Below are 22,437 nucleotides of genomic sequence, written 5' to 3' on the forward strand. Positions count from 1 at the left end.
GTCTGGGATTACAACTTCCACAGCTGGGAAGCTGAGGCTGTCAGGGGTTATAGGCCAAAACATCTGGAAGGTACCACATTGGTGATGGCTAGCACAGACAATGCTTCAAACTTTCTCCTTGTGCAGGAATAAAGTAAAATAAAATAAACCCTCAACGATCAACCTGCAAAGCAGCAAATCATAAAGGTAAAATATGATGTTATAAAAAAGTTAGAAATGTTCCTCTCCAAATGCTTCTGGGGACTATTTGCCTAGTAGCATCTATGTTGGAACATTCAAAGCTAGAGGCTAATAATTTCATTTTTAGGAAGTCATAAACAGCAATCCTTTTCGTCAGATGATGAAAAGTAGTGTTGATTGAGTGTATCCAAATGACAAACACATTATTGTGATATCAGTTGCAGGTGCTTTAAGTATTATGATTCCTGTCTGTTTTGGTGACAGGCACAGCAGAAGTAAATTTGTCTTCAAGAAAGGGTAAGATATCCAATAGGTATCTGTGGTGAGGTCAAAAAGATAATCTCTGCATTTTGTCCTGATCATAAAATAATCAGTCATCACCACCATCATTTCATGGCTACAATTTGCCTGGAGTTAGCCTTTTAAATGTGTGTATATTTAGAAAATCAGAATGTAGTCAATATGCTAAGGAATATTTATGTAGGATGCTTTGTTTGCACGTTACAATTAAATTAGAGAAACCTAATAGCCTATTTTGATAAAGCTAGGTATTAGAGTAAGCAAATGTAAGAACTCCCCTATGTATTGCGTTGCAGTCCCCAACCATCTGGAGCATTTGGTGGGGAGGGGTATCAGGCTGAAAGAGACAGAACTTCCATTAGTAGAAGCCAGAAATGCCCTTAATATGAGAGGAACTCTTCCCACAGATCCAACTCCATGTTTTGTTGTTAGAAAATGGAAGAAAGTTAACAATGAAAGCTGGGATATGCGCAGATCAAAACTGAGCCTCTACTTCTAATCTTTAACATGAATATTTCATAAATAGAAGAATGTAGGTCTCGATAAATCCAGAAAACATTTTCACTTTTGCAAGAGAATTTCTCTTTCCTTTCTTCTCCAGTAGCCCTTGCACAAACTCCAAAATCTGCTGGGAGAGGGGCAACCACCTCAGCAGATTAGGGGGCGGCATGTGGAGGACGGGGGGGGGGGGCTGCAGAGGGAACCTCAGTCCATTCCACAAACAGTTTCTGTTTCATTGGAGGGCCTTTTAATTTCACCCATAATATCACCAAGATATGTAATGATCAGATACTTTCGTTTCAAGAAGTGGCAATCAATATAAAAATGAAAAGACTGCCTTTCCGTCAATATTGTGAAAGACGTATAGTTATCACATTAATCATGCAACATGTCAGGGCGAGATCAAAGTTTGAGAAACTTGGGCCACAAACAATATTAAACAATCTATTAAGGTATCGAATAAGGAAATAATGGCAGGATTTCCTGGCAACTTGCCCATATCAAACTAAATGGGAGGAAGGCTTGGAGTTTTGCTGCACTGCAAGATGCATGAGAATTGATTTGGTATAATATATCCTATAAACTGATAGGCATAATCCTGAAGGAATATGTCTCTCAAATATGTTTCAGCAGCACTTAACACTATGTAATTTCAACAACAGAAACCTAATTTCAACAATGGAAAAACCCTGGAAATGTGAATTATAAGACCAACAGCTTTTATGCATATATGATGGAATTGCAACAAATATTTTTTTAAAAACACCAAACATTCTGGGGGAAAGTTACAAAACAAATCAGGGAAATATTGGGATATGATTTGCCAAGGGATCTGGTGGTCTTACATTTGTATTATCTGGAGGGCCGAACTGAAACATATAATGAATAATTTGTTTCAGATCAATGCACTGCATATAGCAGATAAGTGGAAGGATAATGCTGAAACTGTTTTAATGAATGTCTTTTTAAAAATGCAGAGAGCAGAAATAGTAAAATTATGTTAGAATAAGTTATAGATAACAACAGGAACATATATTTATTGAAAACTGGATAATGTTTATTCAGTACAGTACTGGAATGTAAATAAGTAGCTGCCGTATACCACATCAGACTATTCATTCATCTAACTAGTTTTGCCTACTACTCAGAATCCCAGCTGGTAAATGCAATTGCTCAGTGAATTTTTCCTCTTTCCCCCCAGTTATAATTAATTCCAGGCTAGTTCTGTATTCTTCAAATTGCAACCTCCCTGGTATCTCTATTTGGAAGTACATTATCTACTGATTTGGGGAGATGATGTTTTCATTGGAGCAATACTTACACTGGCAGCGGCTGTGTGAGATCTTCCTGAAGTTATTGGTTATTTAGCTCCAAGATGAATATCCTGCAAAGAAATATGAGAGGAACAACAGGCAGAGTGGAATGTCATCTTTAGTGTACCTATAAAACATGTAGGAGGACAAGTGTTATTAATCAGCTCTTCGTTTCATTTGGTCCTTCCTGACTATATGCAGTTTGTCAATCTATCACCAAATCCCCATCAAAAAGCTGCTTGTTTTCAGGCATTCTGGGCTGTCCATTAACTTCCGTGGGCATATTTTTATGTATGCTTCCTCTTTTTTTCAGGTTTCACATTGCACCATCATTGTAAGTGGGAGTGGAATCAAGACCCCTGATTAAGTTTCAGGACCTAGTTACCTGGAGGAATGTCTCTCCCATGATTAAAGGTCTTCCAGGAAGACCCTTCTGGTTGCATTGGCACCAAATAAAGCCTGACATACCAGGAATATGTGACAGGGCCTTCTTGGTGGTTGAACCACAGATGTGGATCACTCTTCCCCCTGAGTTTTACCTGATATCAGTATTACCTGACTTTCATCACCAGTTTGAAATGTTTGCATCCCACCAGGCATTCCAAAGTGCGCACACAGCTTTTGTATTAATTGTATTCTGATTAAAGGTTAGCTACCTTGGTTTTATATGGAAATCTCAATACGCCAGCCCAATATTTTATTCAGCAACCTTGGCTTTTGTAGCCAGAGTCAGTCAGGGCCTCACCCTTTGAGACCAAGTGGGAAAAGACCTACAAGCCAGAGTGCAGATCTCCCAGGACTCACAGCCAAGGTGATACAATATAGTTATGATTTCCATGCTACTATGAACGCCATGATCTGCCCTGAGATTGTTACATGATGAACGGCAGAATTCCTCCCTGTCACAATCCGAACTCCACCCACTTCCCCATTGCACTGACAGCATTTTTCTAGTATAATGGTCCCAACGGAGGTAGATGCTGCTGGCACACAACAGTGGGCGCTATGCCAGCATAGAATCCATTCACTGACACATATTTGATGCAAGAAGACTTTGGAGCAATCCTATCTCTGCCCAGCAGGTCTAAATTGTGGACAACATTAGTGGACTTATGGATTATGTTGCTTTCTTGGCTAAAGATGAGACCTGCCCCATGCATTCACAAAATACAAATACAAATGCATCACACGAAGTCTCAAGTTTCCTCAACTGGGACTTAGAGAGCAGCTTGGCAGGCCTGTGCCTGAGCTCCCAGTAGGCATATATACATATAATCCCTTTCCACATTATAATTTCAGTCAGGGGAGTAACTTGTCAACTCACTTCTGTTACTGACCATTCTAACATGGAAAGGGGTCTTTAGAGAGCTTCACAATGAGGCGGATGAATTCAGAAAAGCTATTCTCTATAATGTAAGAGATCTCACAAGACCACATGCATCATTTACTCAAAGGATATAACCTTGAAAATTTGTGAACCAACTGAAGTAGTCATTTCTTTTTCAAGCCCTGTTAGGCATAACATATCACCATTTCCCTCCTGCTTAGAATACTGCCTAAATTAGTAATTAGGAACACTCCAAATCTTCAAAACAATATGGAGTTCAAGCAATTAACAATGTGATCCTATGCATGCTTACTCAAAAGTAAGTATTAAATGCAGCCCCATTTAATTCTGCATAGGATTTCAGAAGAGTACCAAGAGAGAAGGGACAAATATTCAAATACTAGTATAATATTTGTGTATTGATCAACACTGCCCTCATTAATAGTTGGAAGTCAAGGAACAGAACTCTCCTGCTTTTTCACATTTCACTTTCTACATGGAAAAGATCTCTCAATTTTTACTCTGAATTTCCTTTTATTAAAGAAACCAAATAAAACTCAGGTTTTCATTCATTATCATGAGGGGTACCATTTCATGGAAAAAGATGTAATTTGAAGAAATGCTAAAAGGCCCACCTGGGAATATGTTCAGATTTAAGCAGCAAAAAAAATTTTTAAGAGAATTTGCTGTAGCTTTTATACTTCATAATGACTCTAGCAATGCTATCATAGTCACATAGAATCAATTCAACAAAGGGATTTCTGTCTTTGGTTTACAGAACTACCAAACTATCTTCCGTGTGCTGCTGTTCCAGCATGCAGAGAAATCTGCTGAGGGATAAACAGATTTAGTTATTTTTTACTCCACACATTCAGGAACACACAACCAGTTCATTAGGGCTGTGTAGGGAATAGGAGAGCCATACAAAGCTGACCTAACCCTCATTCTCCTCTTGGTTAAGTTATGCTTTACTCTAGAGCTTGACTGAGCAAAGAATGGGATGGAAGATGCAGAGCTCCCATTTCCTAGTTTATCCTGGAACATTGTATGTTTACAGAGCAAGGGTAGGAGTTGGTGGGTGGGGGAGAAAGTCCTATGGGGAATCCTTCCATGCATGGATATTGTGCCCACATAAGGAAGGGTCGTAGTCCTAGTCTATAGGACAATTAGTTTGTAATAGTAGTTATTCAGTATGTGTATAAGCTGTCAGTTGGCCAGAATTATAGGTGCCCCTGGACAATAATTGCATTTGGTCAGAAACATGAGGAGGGAGAAGCAATATTCCCCACCTTCCTGAAATGGCATTGCATAAAGTCTGCATTGTATAAAAGAAATTGTAGGTCAGCCACCTAGGAGAAAGATGTGCTTTTTGAGAAAGATCATTGTCCATTTCCAAGATGCCTATTCATTAAACTTTGTCCATTAAAATAGCAGAGAACATTGTGTGGGTAAACGTCTTATTTAGAAACCTTCCATTTTTACAAAACCAACTACCCTTCATAGCACATTTTTTGCAGCACACACTGAATTGGATTTTCAATGCACACTGAGCAGCATGAATACAACAAACCCTAAGAAAGCCTATTTTCCTACCTGTAGGGCTTTGTTTACTAGTGTTGTTCTTCAAAATCATTACAGGGATGAAAACCAAGAAGTAGAAGTTACCACATGCCTTGACATGCAATTCTCAGCAGCACCAGAACACTATCTGGTTTAAATTGCCTAATAATTTATTGAAAGAACAAAGGGGGGAAAATGTGCAGGTTCCATTGCTTTGGACGGCAGAGAGCTCTTTCTCTCTCTTTTTAATACTGAAAAAGAAAACAACAAGGGGGAACAATTTTCCCAACACCAGCCATTTTCAATCCGTCTAAATTCTGAAACGGTTAAGTTTTACAGACTGCATACATGAGGCTTCCAACAGTGACTACTGCAAAACATAATTATCTTATTTTGCACTTGCTTTGCTATCATGATTTTGCATGGTTTACTTAGTATACTGTTTGGGTTTATTATTGTTTGCTGCTCTAAGTACATTTAGTAGAAAAGCAGGAAGAGATGATGATGATGATTTAGGAAATGATCAGAAAGCTCTCCAAACAATGTACAAACATAATTATAGATAAAAGCAGTGCTTTTTCCAGGAGGTAATCAAGGGTACATAGAACCAGCACCTCTTTTGTTGTTGTTAAAAAAGTGTGGCAATTACAGGGCTTTTTTTAAAAGCAGGAACTCGCCACAACTCAGTTTCTGCACCTCTCAGATGGGTACCACTGCCATTCTAAGGGAACAAGGGAGGTGTTCATGGTGAGTCCCGGCACCTCTTTTTTTCCAAGAAAAATAGCAATTAAAAGACAATTAAAAGCATTAAAACTTTTTTTAAAAAACCACACAATATATTTATCATCATATTAGTATTAGAATTGTTATTGTGTGTTTTTTGCAGATAAAATCGCTCAGATTCGGGAAGAAGTAGACTCCACCGTGGGAGCAGGGCCAGGGCGGGAGAGTGCTAGAGTTCTGTCTAGTCAAGTTGAGTGGGATCAATTCCAATCTGTTACCTCCGAGGATGTGGACAGGCTGCTTGGACGAGTGAAACCAACCACCTGTCTCCTGGATCCTTGCCCATCCTGGCTTATACAAGCTAGCCGGGAAGGACTGGGTGATGGGCTTCGTGGGGTGGTGAATGCTTCCCTCCGTGAGGGAGCCTTCCCAGACCCACTGAAAGAGGCGGTTATTAAACCGCTTCTTAAAAAACCATCTTTAGATGCGGCCACAATGGCCAACTATTGCCCAGTCTCAAATCTTCCATTCTTGGGCAAGGTGATAGAGCGAGCGGTTGCTGAACAACTCCAGGCACGCCTGGAAGAAGCGGACCATTTGGATCCCTTCCAGTTGGGATTCAGGCCTCATCATGGGACTGAAACTGCCTTGGTCGCACTGGTTGATGATCTCCGGCGGGCTAGGGACAAAGGTGAGAGCTGTTTCCTAGTTCTGCTGGATCTCTCAGCGGCGTTTGATACCATCGACCATAACATCCTTCTGGACCGTCTTGAGGGGCTGGGAGCTGGGGGCACTGTCCTACAGTGGTTCCGCTCCTTCCTCCTGGGCCGTGTTCAGAAAGTGGTGGTGGGGGATGAGTGTTCAGACCCCTGGGCTCTCACTTGTGGGGTGCCTCAGGGTTCTGTCCTCTCCCCCATGCTTTTCAACATCTACATGCAGCCACTGGGAGAGATCATCAGGAGGTTTGGGCTGGGTGTTCATCAGTATGCAGATGATACCCAGCTCTACCTCTCTTTTAAATCAGAACCAGTGAGGGCAGTGAAGGTCCTGTGTGAGTGTCTGGAGGCGGTTGGAGGATGGATGGCGGCTAACAGATTGAGGTTGAATCCTGACAAGACAGAAGTACTGTTTCTGGGGGACAGGAGGCGGGCAGGTGTGGAGGATTCCCTGGTCCTGAATGGGGTAACTGTGCCCCTGAAGGACCAGGTGCGCAGCCTGGGAGTCATTTTGGACTCACAGCTGTCCATGGAGGCACAGGTCAAATCTGTGTCCAGGGCAGCTGTTTACCAGCTCCATCTGGTACGTAGGCTGAGACCCTATCTGCCTGCGGACTGTCTCGCCAGAGTGGTGCATGCTCTGGTTATCTCCCGCTTGGACTACTGCAATGCACTCTACGTGGGGCTACCTTTGAAGGTGACTCGGAAACTACAACTAATCCAGAATGCGGCAGCTAGACTGGTGACTGGGAGCGGCCGCCGAGACCATATAACACCGGTCTTGAAAGACCTACATTGGCTCCCAGTATGTTTCCGAGCACAATTCAAAGTGTTGGTGCTGACCTTTAAAGCCCTAAACGGCCTCGGTCCAGTATACCTGAAGGAGCGTCTCCACCCCCATCATTCTGCCCGGACGCTGAGGTCCAGCGCCGAGGGCTTTCTGGCAGTTCCCTCATTGCGAGAAGCAAAGCTACAGGGAACCAGGCAGAGGGCCTTCTCGGTAGTGGCACCCACCCTGTGGAACGCCCTTCCAGCAGATGTCAAAGCAATAAACAACTACCTGACATTCAGAAGACATCTTAAGGCAGCCCTGTTCAGGGAAGTTTTTAACGTGTGATTTTACTGTATTTTTTGTTTTTATGGAAGCCGCCCAGAGTGGCTGGGGAGGCCCAGCCAGATGGGCGGGGTATAAATAAATTATTATTATTATTATTATTATTATTATTATTATTATAAATTATTATTATTATTATGAGGCGGTGACAGCCCCAGCCCCCAGTGATCATAAGGAAGGAATAAAGATGCAGGGGCGTTAGTCACCACTTCACACACACACACACACACCATAAAGGTAAAGGTACCCCTGACCATTAGGTTCAGACGTCTCTGGGGTTGCGGCACTCATCTCACTCTCTAGGCCAAGGGAGCCAGCGTTTGTCCACAGACAGCTTCCGGGTCATGTGGCCAGCATGACTAAGCCGCTTCTGGTGAACCAGAACAGCGCACGGAAATGCCGTTTACCTTCCCACTGGAGCAGTACCTATTTATCTACTTGCACTTTGACGTGCTTTCGAACTGCTAGGTTGGCAGGAGCTGGGACCGAGCCACAGGAGCTCACCCCGTCGCAGGGATTCGAACCACCATCCTTCTGATCAGCAAGCCCTAGACTCTGTGGTTTAGACCACAGCGCCACAGCGTCCCCCCACACACCATATAGGGAGGGAAAGATTAAAGGATTCCACCCAAGGTCATAACCCCCAAAGTTGTGACGAATTGCTATGGGGAAGACAAAACATGCCAATGCAGGAAAATTTCTTCCTGGTCCTTCAACAGCAACCAGTCAAAGACCATAGCAGCGCCCACTAAACAGGAAGAAAAAGTTAACCTGCAAACAAGAAACATTAAACAAAGGGAGGCTAGGGGGTGTGACTCTCCAGAGCCAACTGCCTGGCTATTGTTGGCTCCACCCCCTATTTATAAATGGGGCTGGCCCCACCTCCCATCAAGAAACTTGATTACTGAGGCTGGGTGTGAACCTCCAAAAATTAACACTGAGAGGCAAGCCTTTTTTCTTTTTTTTACATTTTTGTGTAATTTCTATTAACTCTCAATTTTAAACTTGTCTTATTAAATTTTTGTGAAAAATATGTGTGCAAAATTGCATAAAGGTCATTAAAAACATTTACCAAGTAATATGCTGGAGCATAACAAAAAGTGGAAAAGAAGGCTTGTTGAATATAAGCAGAGAAGTAAGCAGAATGCTTCAATAATATCAGATGAAATAATTTTCTCTGCTGATTAAAATGAAAAGCAAATGGCTAATGCCCAAATGGAAATGATGGAAGTTGTGAATTGATATAAGGTAAAGCAAGTACATTTTCCATTCATAATAAAAAGAAATGAGTACATCACATTAGAAATACATAATATCACTATGCAGAGCATCAGATGGGTTCTGGCCTGCATGCCACAGCTGCTGTCACTACCCCTTTTATGGGTGCTGGCCTGATCATGAAGGAGACAAGAGACAAGAGGAGATCCAAGAAAAAGTTATGAAATCCCTGGATCAGGAATTTGATGATCTTTGTCAGAAGGGTTGAATCAACTGCATCTTCTTTTACGACCATGAAGATACAACTCAAGTTATGCTGAGAGCAGACAGTTCAATAAGCAGTTACCCAGCATCACCACAGAACAGCATTATTCTGTGTGCAGTGAGGCATGTGGAAGATATCTTTACCACTTAAGAGAAAGGCTCAAAGAAAGAAAAACCTGCTGAAGTTATTGCTAATAATCTTGTAGATTTCATGAAGAAGAAAGGCATTGATAAGAGCCAACAGGCCATTGGAAGTGATTCTAGGAATGTTAACACTGGCTGGGAGGCTGGTACCATGCATTAGGTAGAGGCAGGGGTATAGGAAAGGGGGGGGCAGGGTGCGGTTCTCCCCAGGTGCCATCATGGAGGGGGGTGACAAATTATCAAGGAACAATTACTGCCCCACTAGGGCGATTCATAAAAAAACTTTTTTTAAAAAAATGCCTGCTCCAAAGGTCTTATTTTACTACACTAGGGATTATATAGCTATATATGAAATTTCATGCATATAAGTTAATATCTTGACCCTCCTCCACAAAAATAGCTGTTTACTTGGCCGTTTTCCTATGTCGTGAAGGCTAAAATTTCAATTCAGTGGAGTAGGGTCAAGATATTAACTGATATGCATGAAATTTCAGATATAGCTATGTAATCCCTAGTTTAGTAAGATAAGACCTTTGGAGCAGGCATTTTAAAAAAAATCAATGGGGAGGGGGCTGACAATAAATTTTCCACACTGGATACCACCTGACCTTCCTATGCCTCTGGGCAGAGGTCAAGTTTGGTTGTAAGCTGATCTGGCGTCCTCCATGCCAAAAGTGTTACCTCAGTGACACTTGATCACAGAACAAGTAACATTGGCAAGATACTAGATCTGCAGATCTTGAGATTGATACTTCATTCGCCAAACTCTCAATTGAAGAGCCTCTTACGTCACTAAGTGACAATGCCATAAAGGTTCTTGTCTACTATTCAAGCATACATATATCAGATCACACAGGCCACAAGGACAAGAAAACTTCACACATATCTACCTCTTCTTGAAATTGTTCTAGTGAGCCATTCCAGGTGGTTAACAACAGCAAACAGGCTTTGTCACATATAAGTTTCAAAACATTGACTTAAAGGCAAAACCCTCAACATCGTAAGAATGATAGTGGAATCCATTGTTTGTCTGCACTACCCCTGCAAAGCAAAACACTCTTGTGTTCAGATGACAGTGATGAGAGGAGAGCTGGTATCCAAAAGAACATTGACTTGAGGGGTGGAGATGATGAGACACTAGGAGATTTTCCTGTATGACTGAGGAAAACACATTCCATCAACCCCAGGGCTTTGTTCCTGTTGGAGCTGATAGACAGGTCAGATGGGGTATATGAACCTTCTTTGACATGTAAACGTACTTCAGCAGAAGTAAAGAAATTAATTGATGAGCCAATGCAATAGTCACAGTGGCCCTGCCATGCTCAGGCTATAGAGAGGTGTGTGAAATAAGTCACAGAGGCAGCAGGTAGGGTGTATACGCATGAGAAATATTAGGGCCACATCAGAGGCCAAGAAGAAAGTTGGCAAATGAGGTCCAAGAAAGAAACAAAGCAAACTTGTTGTTTAAATTTCTTATTAACAGATGTCATTACTTTTTGTTGCTTTTTGATTCCAGGGTAAGGTTATATGCTTGGTAGGATGTATTTTATGCAGAGAAACAATTTTTATAGCATTATCTGACATTTTCAGAAGGCAAACTTAAAATTCTTTTGTTTTCCAAGAAGAGTTTATGTGCTTTTAAATCAAATGTGGATTTATCAAGCTAAGTGTTGTCCAACCACAAAATAATAGCAGATTTGAATACTTCAAACCCAAAAAAGTATGCCAAGACCCCTCACTGAAAAGAATTGCAAAAGTTAAAAGTGTCGCTCTCCAGGTACACCTGGAGGGCTTCAGTTCATAGTCTTAACAGCTATAACTGAGTTTGGTCTCATGTATCCATCTGTGTGTGGTGAGAGAAGGGGACAGTCAAATGCAAATATATTAGAAATGACTGAAAGGATAATGGCAGTAGCAGACAGAGGGAGTGGAAGAGAACAAGCTGGAGTGTTATCTAAAACTGCAATCCTATACCTTTTTACCTAGGAGCAAGCTCGATTTAACTCAATAAGGCTTCTTCCAAGCAGATTTCTTCAACATCATAATAGGGAATGCTCTTCTGCAAAGCCACAACACAGTGTTTGCTATTAACATACAACAGTTTCCAGCATTGCTTCATAACACTAGGAATAACACATGGTGCCAGAAGTAGGCTAGTCTGAAGTACATAAGGCAGTATGAAATATAAATATTAAATAATAGCATGCCATTGGCTCACAGAATGTGAAAACCCTCACAGGCAAATGAGCAGGTGCACATTTATGATGGCTCAGCATGAACTCAGACTGTAAAAGTTATTAAGAAAGAGGCTTTGCAGTCCTTTTTAGTGTCACTTTTGGATGGCCAATAATAGAAAAGGAAAGCACAGCATCTTCAAGTTGGAGCATGCAACACTAAGGAGCTCTAACCCAGCACGTGACAGTCTGCACAGAAAGTAGTATCTCTACAAAGGGTTGATATGATGGTGATCTGGAGCAAACATCAGAAAGACACAAACATGAACAAGAACTTAGAAGATCTACAAGACAAAGCAAAGCAATATGGAGACTGGTAGAACACGGCCTAAAAGACGTGGATAGCATTTGCATTAAAGGGCCGGAGGGTAGATTTCCTTTTAGCAACGGATAAGTGTGTAAATTTTGATTTCTCTCACCATCTCATTTTTATAGTCTAGTTCAGTTTGCCACATTTCTGCATCTGTTTCCAAATTATTCTTTGGAAATACCGGTAATATGTTCATGAAAATTCATCAGAATTTTAGTGTGTCTCTCCCCTAATATACACATTTTAATGTGTTTTTGTCTAATACATAGCATTTTGTTTAATCACACCTCCCATGTTCCCATCCAGCTCTGCTTCCCTGCAAGATGGAATTTAATGATTCTCAGAGTATTAATGATAATTTTCTTGAAGAGCTGGGTGGGGATGTGGGAGGCCTGCACAGGCTTCTCATTCCTGCATGGGTACATCCCCCTCCTGCACATTTGATGAAGGAAACGCACCAGAAGTGAGTCCTGCAGTGATATTTCTGCATGCAGGCATTGCACCTGAGGTAGAACTGTCACCATATCCTGTTTATTAAATAGTTATTCATGAATTAAATAAAAAGCTTAAATTAATTAAGTAAAAAAGAGACGAAGTCTGAAGCTTTTCCACCTGCTGTGCCCTCCCTAGAGCTACATTTCCCTTGCCTGATCATTTCCCATCTGCTCGCATTTCACTTGGATTATATATGGCATTTGTGTCTAGCCTGCTTCTTTCTAACATGCTGGCTTTACAGGCTGGTTTCCTACAAACTCGCCAGTTTTAAAGGCACCGTTGTGGACTGTATCTCTTTCGCTCCTGATTTTGGTTTGCGGCAGACTGTGGCCAGGGTTAAGAGTGTTAAGCTGAGGAGAGTTGATGTGTGTGGCGGAGATCCTGCCCTGAAGCTAAATATTCTGTCTTTTTTTTTGTGTAGGAGTTCCTTGGTCGGGAGAGAGCAAATTTAGGCATGCCCAAGGGCTTTTGCGTAGCTAGTAGGCTCTCGCTTCCTTCCCCTTTGGCCAGTATCGCTTCACATGCTGTATCATAAATAGTTCCAAAACCTCCTGCTTTTCAGAAGCACCTTACAATTTGGCTGCTGCTTGAGAAATGCACAGCATCAAAGCCTGCTGGGTTTGGCGAGCTTGTAATATGTTTGATGTGAAGAGTCTGAGAATACGGTGAGCCAGATCAAAGCTGTGTTCAACCAGCTTGACAGTGGCAGAAAGCTTCAGAATGGCCAGTAAGATAATGGATCACACTGAATATTTCCAGCAGTTCAAGGGTCAAGTGAAAGAAAGCATCAGGAAAAAGTGTGTGTGTGTTTGTCTGTTGCTAGCATTTCCCTTCTTGCAAACTATACTGCTATTCCCCATTAAAGCAGGAATACGGCATTGACTGTAAGTGTTCAGTTCTAATGAAAGAAACCAGTGAATTTTTATTTTTTATAATATTCATTGTCAAAATGTAGCTATTGTACAACAGAAAAGCCTACTAAGAGTTGGAAGGGTGGGGGGATATGCACTGCCTGCAGTCAAAGCCAAGCATATTTAGTTCCTGCATTGTTTCAAAATGAAACTTTGTGATGTTAGGCTGTCTACTGCGACAGGTGTTAACATGTCAAACAGAAAATTGCCATCTATATAGAAGCCAAAATTATTTATTGCTACTCTTCCCTTACACCACTTCTCTGCAATTTTAAAATCCATATGGAAAATCCATATGGCTGTTTCATAGCTTTTTTTGTGGATCCTCCCCCTTCTTCAATAGTTATTCCTTTTGCTAGTTATGAGTTTCTCTTTTGATTGATGTCAGTTATGCTTGGGAGTTAAGAGAGCCCAAGCCAAAGGATCCTTCATTCTACCCTTTTAAAATCTAAGCTTGTTTCATTTGTCCTCCCCACCTGCCAAAAATACTCCATTTCATCCACTCTTCCATCCTTCCTGGCCACTGAGCTTGCTCAATCCTCAATGGGCTGATCTTGGAAAGTGGGTTTTTCCCCATGAGGCTTTCGTTGTACTTCAAAAAACCTTGACATTTCCCTGAGTCTGGTGATACCTCTCTTGTGCATAAGTGATGCTGTCTTGGCTACATAATCAACACATTTCTCCCCTGTAGATTGCAAATCATATCTAAAATGAACAAAAAACTTAGTTGCAAAATAACTACCGGTAAATACTGTGCTGATGCTTTATATTGGTCTTACTGTCTCCTAATTGCATGCCTAGGAAATGGTGGAGGGTAGGGCAAGGAATAGTTATTACCTGCTAGGACAGCAGGAGATAAAGTTCTCCAATTATTTTATGTTCTCTCTTTGCCTGTACAGACACTTGTATTATGAAGTAAGAGGCTAGCCAGGAATGTAGAATAATCACATCTTACATTCCTCCTATATGAAAGATGATACAGAAAGAGAGAGAGAGATGAAATTTATCGGTTTGTTAGTGCCACACACACTGATATGATTTCTGATGGCTTCCTAATGCCATGTATCTGCAGATAAGCTATCAGTCTTTCACTGAGATTGCTGTACAGTTAGCAGGGAATCATTAGGAAACTTCAAAATTTATGACAGAAATTATCCTGTTAGAATGATCAGCAATGGGAAAACAAACCAACTCCTTGCCCCTTAATTCTGTTTTACATGCAAGTGTCAGGGGGTGGAATATATGAATGTATAGGGGAAAGATCTTGTTAAAATAAATATATGTTCCTGTAGTTATTTGGAATCAACCTAATATTGAATGAAACAAGAATGGATGTTAGGTTGAACATGCATGGATGGAACTGCGTTGAAAGCAGATAAATGATCACTAGTGAAATGGACATGAAAACACAAACAACAGATTGTTTTCCAAGGTAATCCTTGGAAAACAAAGTATAATTTCCATCTGTTCATGAAAACCAGTAATCATGAAATGAATCACTGACCCAAAAATGTTAGGTCTCTGGCTTAAAGGAGAAGTTTAATTGAAATGAGACTAGAGCGAACTTAAAAACTCAAATTTGGAGATTAGCAAATCAACAGGGGTTTAAAGCTGTTAAAATTATTTTTGGAAAGTTTTCACATTTACTGGAATGAAGACTTAGAGCAATGGAAATATAGAAAGCTGGAGAAATGTGGCAGGACAAATGTTCCAGAAAATTATGCAACCCATATGAATATTCATCATTTGAAGCTGACGCTAATAATGTGCTGCCATCAGTATCGTGTTAATTTTCAAAATGGTCCTGTGAGCCAGCCAGGTCAAGGCCATCGTTACTCATATAAACAGATGTGGAAATGAGGCCAGTGTTGTTTTCTATCTAAACCATGCAGTGAAGATAAGTGCCGAATCCTGATCTCTGAGTACTATCAGACTCTAATGTCAGTAAATCAAACTGGGTAAGAACCAATTCACACAATCCCTGAATGAATCACTGGGTTTTGTGTGTGTGTGTGTTTAAAAAAAACTTCATTGCCACCCACACACCATCATGAAGATTGCATACAATGCCATCCCATTTGGATTTTGCATGAATTTGTCTCTCAGGGGCAGGAACGAGAAACCTATATAAGGCTCTCCAAATCGTAGAATTATAGAATTGTACAGTTGGAAGGTACTCCAAGGGCCATCTAGTCCACCCCCCTGCAATGCAGGAATCTCAGCTAAAGCATCCATGACAGATGGCTTGATTTTTTGCTATGTTTTTATATGTGCTTAAGTCGCCCAGAGTGGCTGGGAAATGCAGTCAGATGGGAGGGGAATACTACTACTATTACTACTACACCTCCAAGGAAGGAGAGCCCACAACCTCCTGAGGGAGACTGTTACGCTGTTGAACAGCTCTTACTGACAGAAAGTTCTTTTTGATGTTTAGTTGGAATCTCCTTTCTGGTAACTTGAAGCCATTGGTTCAAGTCCTCCCTTCCTGGGCAGAAAAAAACAAGCTTGTTCCCTCTTCCATGTAACAGCCCTTGAGATATTTGAAGATGGCTATCATATCTCCTCTCAGTCTAAACCCACCCAGTCCCTTCAACTGTTCCTCATAAGGCTCAGTTTACAGATCCTTGGTTATCTTGGTTGTCCTCTTTGCACATGTTGCAGCTTGTCAAAATTCTTCTTAAATGGTGGCACCCAGAACTGGACACAGTATTCCAGGTGTGGTCCGACCAAGGCAGACTAGAGTGGTACTATTACTTCCCTTGATCTAGACACTATACTTCTGTTGATGCAGCCTTTTCTGCTGCTGCATCACACTGCTGACTCATGTTAAGCTTACGGTCCACCAAGACCACTGGATTATTTTAACTTGTACAGCTAGTAAGCTAGGTGTTCACCATTATATATTTGTGCATCTGGTTCTTCCTGTCTAAGTATAGAACCTTTAATTTGACCCTATTCAAATTAATTTTGTTAGTTTGGAACCAGTTCTCCAACCTGTTATCTTGAATCCTATCTTCCTCCAATAGCATCTGGAGCACCACAGCTTCCTCACCCCATTTTTTGAGGTGCAAAGGATTCACCTCATCCATGGCCAAGTTCTGCTCATTCCATGTTGACTGATTTTCATGCTTCTGATATTTCCTCTCTTTCACTGCTTAAAGGAGAAAACAATTCCACTAGGAATTTGGGTTGGCTGCATTTGACTTACATCTCTGGTAAGTGAGGACATAGGCTTGGTTGGTTCTAGCTTTGAGGCTGTAGGCCCTGGCCCTACTCTTCCCTGTTGCTCCTCCAGTCTGAGAAGATCAATTTCTGCCCCGTCTGACTGCCCCTCTCTTCCCTCACTGTGAAAATGAATAAGAAATCATCCAATGTTCTACCCCAAAATGAACTTAGCTCCTGGAAAATATGGTATTGACTATCAGGCTTAGTTCAGAAGTTTTTTAACTAGCTCAAATGAACTAGTTCATTCCAAGCATGACATATTCCAGATTGTAGACCTACATGGCATGCCTACAAAAAGGTAAAGGTAAAGGACCCCTGGATGGTTAAGTCCAGTCAAAGTCAACAATGGGGTTGAGGCGCTCATCTTTCTTTCAGGCCAAGAGAGCTGGCGTTTGTCCACAGACAGGTTTCCAGGTCATGTGGCCAGCATGACTAAACCACTTCTGGCGCAATGGAACATTGTGACTGAAACCAGAGCACATGGAAATGCTGTTTCCCTTCCCGCCACAACAGTACCTATTTATCTACTTGCACTGGTGTGATTTTGAACTGCTAGGCTGGCAGGAGCTGGGACAGAGCAACGGGAGCACACCCCATCCTGGGGATTCGAACCGCCAACCTTCTGATCAGCAAGCCCAAGAGGCTCAGTGGTTTTGTAGTGTTTACCAGATCTCAGTTACAACTGCTGAGTGAATTGCTGATCATGAGCTTTACTTTAGAATGTGTTATCTACTGATAATTTTTTTGGCTAACACTAATGAACCTGGAAATAAATCTTTACCTAATTTCATAGTGTCATAAATTCATCACACTTATTTCTGAATAAATTTGCTGCACTATTGTCAATAATAGTTTCTGAAGTCCTCTGGTGCCTCACTTCTGCTCTGAGCACTTTGAGACAAAGCACTACATGCCTGCTGCCTTTTGCCTGGAAAGGAAGCCTATATTTTTCAGTGCTAGTTTTTTTTTGGCTATACTTACTCCAAAGTTTCTATCAGTCCTGATTCATCTTTGTCCCTAGGCATGACTATTTTTCACTTCACTGCGCTGCTGTTTATTGTTCCCAAGTCATTGCACTTATTGCTCAAGATTACAGTTAATTTTCCTTTGGTGCAGCAATTGGATTTTCATTTTGTAAAAAAAAAAAAGGGGGGGAGGGAAAGAAATCCCTCTGAAGAACCTTCAACAGAGAAATACATTGCTTTTCATTACACATTCAGTGCGCATTTAATTAAAAGGAGGAGAAATTACCTGAAATTTAATTATGAAGGAAGAATTTAGAAGGGAGCTGAGCCAACAATGCCTTTCAGTAGCACCAAGATATGCATCAGATATGGCCATCAGGAAGATTTTTAAAAGGGAAAGAATATTAACAACCTAATAGCAAAAGGTTTCCCCCTCTCCATCAAGAAGATTAAAATAAGAATAAATTTAATATTCATGAGCAAGACATGATTTTTCACATACTCGTTTTAAATATACTAAGGCAATTTCAGTTCGCTTCAGACTTCTGTTAAGAACCAAATTTTCCAGGTACTGTCAAGTGCTGCTTGGTTGGAGGTGTTTGTGTGGGAATCATCTTTCCCTGTTTTTAAAAGCACTGATGCAGTTGACGGTACAGGGGGTGCAATTTTACTAGTAAAATAGGCATCTTAAACATGATAGATATATAGAAAGAAATCTTAACGTGCTGGCTGTGAGCTTTAGAAGTGTGATGTATTTGGTAAGAATAATGAAATGTGTGATAATCTTCAGTCCTTCTTTTCACTCAGGAGCTGGAGGTTTCATGTATTTACTTGTCCTTCATCAGATATGATCCCAGGAAGGTTTACAGACATAAGCAACTGCACATTAGAACTATAGAATGCAATTTAAATCCATTTTAAAATTGAATCCTATTATACTGCTCCCTCAAAAACATCTATTAACTACAGCTGGCCTAAACAGATCTGACCTAAACAGACCTCTCCCAAAGACTAAAGTGAAGAGGGACATCTCCAACCATCTCTGAAATTCACATGCCTTCCATTTGGAGCCAACTGTTAATTAATCCCATGGGGTAAGAGTTGGGATGCAATTGCCAACCCAGAAATAATAGTGGAGGCACTCATGACTTGACAGTGGAATTTGCAGGCTGCAGAGGTTCTTACCTGATTTCTTTCCACAGGGACTGTAAGACAGAGTTGCTCCACCTGGCCTTTGGCTTAGAATCAGTTTGTCTCTCCCTCTTTCTTTTTCCTTTCTTCTCCTATGAAGAGATTGCACCCTAATGTTTTAATGTTGTACCTTAATCTTTTAAATTGTTTTTTAATCAACTTGTTTTTATTATTGGTTGTTAGCTGCCCTGAGCCCAGTCTTGGCTGGGGAGGGCGGGGTATAAATAAATTATTATTATTATTATTATTATTAATTATTATTATTATTATTACCCACCATTTCCATTCTTCTTCAAAGTGGCCTGCATCAAAAACAAGGGCAGGACTTGTTACTTCTTACACTTACCACAGTATTAAAATGATGTTTATATAATAATATGCCACACTCAATTGTCCCATGAACCTTATGCTCCTGAACGGTTTCCCCTAAAAGCACTTTTGCATCTTTAAAAGCTGTCCAACAGAAATCCAGCCCCCCATTTCTCTCAAATTGTTTGTACTCATCTCCTCTGATTTCTTCTCCCCATGACCTTTTATACCTAACTTCTAACCTCTTGGCCCAGCTAAACCATAAACTCTACATAGCTCAGGCCTGGTCTATAAGAATCTTGCCTAGAAATAGCAAGGTTCTGTACCTCCAGAGGCTAATACAGTATTGGCCAGAAATGGTTGACCATTGACAATAGCATAAGCAACTCAGTTGACTAACAGTGGCCACAAACAGGTCCTTTTAATTAAACTACAGATGTGTAGTGCCAAATTTAGGGCAGATTTAGAGTGCCATGCCAAGGGGGCATAACGATGATGATGATAACCCTTTTTATATGGGTACCTACTGAGAAGATCCATTAAAAAACTGTACCAAAATGAATTATTGTGAAAATAAGAAATATCTATGGCACCAAATTTTGTTTTCATTCAGGGCACCATATTACCAAACTCTGCCCCTACAAAATGTCTTATAGGTAAAAGTACATACCAAATTTTCCATGGATCTAAAGCAACAAATGTTTCCTCAAAGTCAGAATATGAATTGATAAATATTTCTGAAAAAAACACCCCCCAAAAAAACTATGGATGAAAAACACACACCAAGCTGTCAACATGCCAGAGTATCTCATAGATTTAATTTCATAACATTTTAATGTGTTTAACATAAGTATTTTCAAAAATATTCTTTCTATGCCAGTGTTGGCATGGAGCATCCTCAAACATCCCTCTCTTACACAGCCAAGTTTTGAATCAGTCCACCAAACCATTTTCTAGCCATAAATCAGAAAACTTACTCCCACAAATTTTCCATTATTTATGGCATGATTCAACTGATGCACCTTCAGCATAGGGCCATGATTGTGGCCCCATGTGAAGGAACCCATATTTATGGTAAATTTGTTGGAATGTGGTGTGCATGCATGTGTGTTTTTCTCAGTATTTTCATACTGAAGGATAATTGTGTGTTGAGAAACAATGGTGAATGTTCAGAGTTAAAAGTATCATATGATGGTTCCACCACTTGCCAAGCCTACCCCACATTTATGGCTGAAGTTTCCCAGTGCTTTGGCAAATGTGAGCTGATCTGCAAACTGATTGGATGGAAATGCAACCAGATGACTGCCTTATGCAGAAATCCACACAGAACACCTCAACCCACACTTTTGACATGCCAATATTTTTGTGCAAAATGGTTTCTTGGTTGCCGCAATGCCACCTGTCCTTTTTTGCTTCTACTTTATTTGACTCTCATAAGCTGCTTTGTGTTTACAGATCAGCCCTGCAGAATCCGATAATGATATCCCTTTGTGTGGATATTTATTACTAATCACCAGCCAGAAATGAGTGAAGCAGCACTTGCTACCAACCTGCTTAAAATGAAAATCAATAAGCAGAATGAAAAGAGAAAGGGAGGATCAATAATGCCTGAGAGATTTTCCTGGGAAGCTAAGGCAATTTTCTTCACGTGAGAAGAGTTGTCTATAAAGATAGTGTACTGGTGATCATGGTCCAGTGTGCTCTGTCCTCATTACCCTGGTGTTGCTGGTTCTGGTTGTAGGCCATGGTGGAAACAATATCCACAGAAGCACCCAATGTCTATAGGTGAACCTGGAAGAGATGGGGTCCAATAATCAGCATCCAGTAATCTGAAAAAGAATGTTGTGGAGTTGTCCCTTGAGTTGTAAATTTGAACTAACAGTAACATTGGTGCTTTAAGGGCAACGTATTTGTTATATATTGAAGATGTCAATGGAGAACATGGCAAAGTAGCTGGATGGTTGTGCTGAGATTCCTTTGACATTTTTGCTCCTTTTTTTAGGAAGTGGGAGAAATAAATTATTCACAGATTTACAGATACAGATAGGTAGCCGTGTTGGTCTGCCATAGTCAAAACAAATTTTTTTTCCTTCCAGTAGCACCTTAAAGACCAACTAAGTTAGTTCTTGGTATGAGCTTTCGTGTGCATGCAGAAGTGTATCTGAAGAAGTGTGCATGCACACGAAAGCTCATACCAAGAACTAACTTAGTTGGTCTTTAAGGTGCTACTGGAAGGATTTTTTTTTTTGTTTTGACAGATTTACAGAGTTCACCATAGGGTATTGATTCACTGTTTGAAATCTTGAACTGGCATAAGTAACAGATGATGCCCATCTTCTGCTTGTTGACCTCCTGTAAGGGAAAGTTCCCCTTATGACTGGTCCCTTTGGCAAACTACTCTCATCATCAAGGTATGCTTCTTAATTTTAATTGAAATCTATTCTTCTAAAATTTGAACTGACTACATCTAGTCTTGTCCTCTTCAGTGGGTCTCTTCTGAGTAAAATTTTGCTGAAACCACCCTAAATATACCTTTTCTTGTAGAATGTTTCTCACATAGTTTCCTTTTCCAACTAATGCAAAATGACTAGTACAAACTATTACTTCTTGTAACATGGAACGCAGCCTAAAATCGAATGAGTTTTTTTTCTATAGCCACATCAAGTTTCTAACTCATATTCAGCTTATGATTGACTGAAGTCCTGAAGATCCTTTTCCTGTGCTTTTTAAAAATCTAAATGTGGAATTATCCATTTATCATTGCTGAATTTCATTTTGTTAGTTTCAGCCTCATTTCCCATTCTATTGAGGGTATTCTGAATTTTATTCGGGACTTCTGAGGTGTTAGGTATGATATCCCTCTCAAGTTTGTGTTAACCACAAATCTGATTAGGATTCCCTCCATCCCGTCACCAATATCACTCATCAAAATTCTTGCAAACCACTAGACCCTGCAGTATTTCACTCCAAACGCCCATCAAGCTAGATCATAGAATCATAGAATTGAAGAGTTAGAAGGGACTCCAAGGATCCAGTCAACCTCTCTGCAATGCAGGAATCTCAACTAAAGCATCCATGACAGATGACCACCCAACCTCTGCTTAAAAACCTCCAAGGAAGGAGAGTCCACCACCTTCCAAAGGAGTCCGTTCCACTGTCAAACAGCTCTTACTGTCAGAAAGTATTCCTGATGCTTTGTTGGAATTACTGTATTGGCCCAAATATAAGCCGCACTCCCCCCCCCCCCCAATTCCAACCATGAAAAGTTAAAGTGTGGCACCAGTGTTTGCTTGGGAAGCGGGGTGCCAAGCGCTGGTGCCAGCCACTCCCTGCCCCCCATTCAGGGTGGTAGGGCTGGGAGGTGGGTGTGCAGTGTGCTCTGAACCAAGTGCTGGTGCCGGTTTGGGGAGCGGGGCGCCGTGCACCGGTGCCACCCC

At 40.9% G+C, this 22,437-nt stretch overlaps 1 long non-coding RNA gene across 1 annotated transcript; it reads left to right on the forward strand.

Annotated features, from left to right (window-relative positions):
- The first annotated feature begins 26 nt into the window (after positions 1 to 26).
- Positions 27 to 21,038, forward strand: LOC309378053. Its single transcript, XR_014171815.1, has 4 exons — positions 27 to 186; positions 5,851 to 5,932; positions 16,475 to 16,525; positions 21,003 to 21,038. It is a non-coding gene; the product is annotated as an uncharacterized lncRNA (long non-coding RNA).
- The last annotated feature ends 1,399 nt before the right edge of the window (positions 21,039 to 22,437 follow it).

This window comes from Podarcis melisellensis (genome assembly GCF_964234715.1).
Source record: "Podarcis melisellensis genome assembly, chromosome: 9".
NCBI classification, from domain to species: Eukaryota; Metazoa; Chordata; class Lepidosauria; order Squamata; family Lacertidae; genus Podarcis; species Podarcis melisellensis.